This window comes from Astatotilapia calliptera, chromosome 23, assembly GCF_900246225.1.
Source record: "Astatotilapia calliptera chromosome 23, fAstCal1.2, whole genome shotgun sequence".
NCBI lineage: Eukaryota > Metazoa > Chordata > Actinopteri > Cichliformes > Cichlidae > Astatotilapia > Astatotilapia calliptera.
In genome coordinates this window covers 12,759,818-12,763,371 of record NC_039323.1, presented here as the reverse complement: position 1 = coordinate 12,763,371, position 3,554 = coordinate 12,759,818, and positions in this window count along the sequence as shown.

The window sequence follows — 3,554 nt, the reverse complement described above, 5'->3', positions numbered from 1 at the left end:
CAGCTTGAGTCTTGGTCTCTGTAAATCTTTGCGGGAACTTGAACCTCTCATACGTGTTTTAAACATGTTGGTGACATATAAAGCTGATGCGGTGAACTGAATTTTTTCTGTTCTATGTTTGGTTAACAACTGTAGCACAAAGTGTTTTGAAATTCTTATCATACTGATTTGCATCAGTGACAGGCTGCTTCTCCACAGAGCTGCACTCGGGCTTGTGGGTACTGTAGTACTGTGGTATCCGCCATGGCAAAACAACACAGAACAAAACTTGTAGTATTTTTCCAACTAAACTGGTGACTACACCTTAAACCTGCGGGGTATTATTTCATTTCATTTCTATCTCTCTGTATAGGCCCCTCCCATCAGCTGCGCTTTCATGCAGTGTGTCATGATTTGACAAAAAATTAAACATATCTACTTGAAATGATGATAAAATGTCACCATCTCCCTTTGAGCTGAACACGGTGCATCCTCTGCAACAGTAAACACATAAAAGCATCTGAAAAATGCTACATACTCAAATCATTGGTGAACATAGCTACAAAGGAGCACACGTGCTATGCAACTCACCATGCCATTATAGTGCATTTTAATGCGGCAATGTTTTAACTAAAACATTCGCTAAAATATGGCATGTATTATTTAACTTATTATTAATTCATGGTCAGTTCCAGCACTGATAAACATGTGCGTCTTTGGAGAGCCCTGAAGAAGTGTACGTACAGGCTGAATCCGAAACTTAAAGAGACGTATGGTGCTGCCAAGTGGAATGCTTACAGCTTGGCACCAGTGAGCATTTCCTTATATGCAGTGTTGATTACTTGGCCTAGATACAACAATATGGATTATTCTTATCTTCACTCCTCCGAATGATGTGATGCATCGGGGGCACGGGGTTTCTAAGTTCACCGTTTTACGTAAAGCGTTTTAAAGAAGAATTGATATGTAGTGATATATTTCCTTAAGCCTGACACCAGCTCAGTGATTCAGTTATGCTCTGGTCTTTAGGTTATCTGTGAGATCAAGATTTACAATGAATACTGAATGTAGACTCTTACACCACACTTTTTTATTCTTTTCTTTTTTTTATTTTTTAGAAACTGATTATTAAACCATTGCTGAAAAGGGAGCTATGGATTGATTAGAGGTAATTACTTAACTGCAGGCCAGAAAAAGAAAAAAAAAGAGCTTTGGATTGAAAGCTACCGGCCATTCACTCGACACTAAAGAGCATGAAAATCTCAGCTGCAGTCTGTGGGAGTAGCTAAGCAGCCATGCAGAAAGGACGCCTTTAGAAATCTGTCTGCATTCCTTTGACGGCTGCAGATTATGACTGGATTGGTTTTAAACTCCTGACAAGGCGTTGGAAAAGCTCCCTGACAGAGTTATGATTGGGGCTGAGTGGCCTTAACAGTATGCTTTGTCAGAAAACATTAGCACATGTTTAAATGGTGATGCTATTCAAGGATTTGTGGGAGGAAAAAGTCGTATTCGCTTTCAGTGATCTGGTTCATCCCACAATTGCTTGATTGTGTTATTGTCCAGCCAAATCACGAATGCCATTCACTGGTATTTTAGGAAAATGTCAAGACGGGAACATAAGCTCAGGAGAGGAAATTCAAAGCAATCTAACGCTTTTTTAAGCAGCAGAAAAACACAGTTTGACAAAAGAGCGGAGAGCCTAATCTAATCAGAAATCAACTTTTCCCACCAAGCTGCCTTTAAATACAACCAAAGCAACAATTCTGCAGTTTTCATCCTGCGATAGAAATATTGAGCAAACTAAAAGGATCGTGTTGAGCCTAACTGGTAGCTTCTTCACTTCTACGTTGTTAATGATTGTAAACTTCAACAGGATTGTGATGATTACAATAACAAAACCTCCTTCCTCCACAGAACCAGCTCTTGGTTGCCTTTTTGTTCAGTACTCCTAGCTAAAACTAATGCAGTCTAATACACCAGTCCAATCATTGTGCATTGTATACTTGCATCCCCTTTATCAGACACACCTGTAAAGTCAAATATCACACCCCTGCATTATGGTTCATATTTACATACCACATACACTATGGTTCAGATATGTACAGTGCAGACTGAGGTGATTACACAAAGTACAGCAGTGTCAGCAAACCTTAAAGTTTTAACAGTAATTAAACATCCTTAAGCACATTAATGTGAAATGAATGTGTGTGTTTGTGTGCACTGTAGTTTCTGATAGCCAGGAGTGTCAGAAATGTCTATCAGAAATGAATACCAGCCCTAATCCCTCGAAACCTGGTTAGAGGTTCAGTGTGTTGTAATGACTTAAAGGCAGACCTCCTGTATAATAAATATGAAAACAGTACAGTCTAGTTTCAGCTGAGTTTCTACACTTGAAACAGGTCAAAGTAAAGACCAGTGTTTCACAGATCCCTGGTAAAAGACTGTTAAATAAAAGGGTCAGGAAACGGTTTGCATCTCTAATTAGAACTAAAACTTTCAGTGCCCATTAATATCATTTTTCAATATTATGTTACATTTCAGCCCATTCTCACGGCAAATAAATTAGTCACGAAAAGTTATTCATGTTCAGGAACACAAACTGTCCCATTTTTTCATAACAGTTGGCACAACTGGAAAGGCAGGTACAGTAAACGAGGCTGCAATGCCGATACATCACCCTAGCAACCAAGAAAATTGAGCTGCTGAGGTTTTAAAGTGAAAGCCAGCCTCTTCAGTTTCGAAACATGTATTTTTTACACCATTTAAAGCTGAAAACATTTCATTTTGTGTAGATGGACAAGAATCAGTATATATCAGACTGGTCCGAAACTCAAACCAGCTGTTTAAAAGCTGGGTCTATTTCACAAACCAACCAGCAAACAGTACCATGTAATTTATGGTGATGCACTGAGGAGGACAAAGTTTTCTTCAGAAAAATTACATCAATATAATTTTCATGTCAGTTATGCTGCCTCACTCCAGGGAGCACAACAAGCTAAGTGAATGGGGTGCCAAAATATTTGCTCTATGGACTCCTTAATTAAATCTGTCCATGCAATTTGTAAGTGAAGTCAGTCTGAGTTACAACAACAGGGGCGTGTCCAGGGGGGACACATGGGGTGACACCAGTCCCACTAATGCCACTGAGTTCGTTGACTACTGTTAATCTTTGGATGGATGAGTGCGTGGAACAACCTGCAGTACAGCTGTATTTAGACTTATTTAATATTGCTTATTTAAAAATAGTTGGTTATTTAATCACAGTATATTTATATTTTAAAAGTTTTCAGATTTTAAAATATAAATAGACCGTTTTATAATGCTATATTATAAAAATAAAGCTACCTAGCTGTATATAAGCAATTTAAAGCATCTGCAGAGGATAAAATTATATATAATGAGTGAGCCATAACTTTGATCCAGTAATATCACACATATTATTGCGGATAATGAACTTCCATCTGATTTCCACTGGTCATTCTGTGCACTGCAGTTATAAATTATAAGATGAATTTGACTTTCCAGTGAGCTGCTGTCAGAAGCGCAGACCATGCGCCGTCTGTGTAAATCGG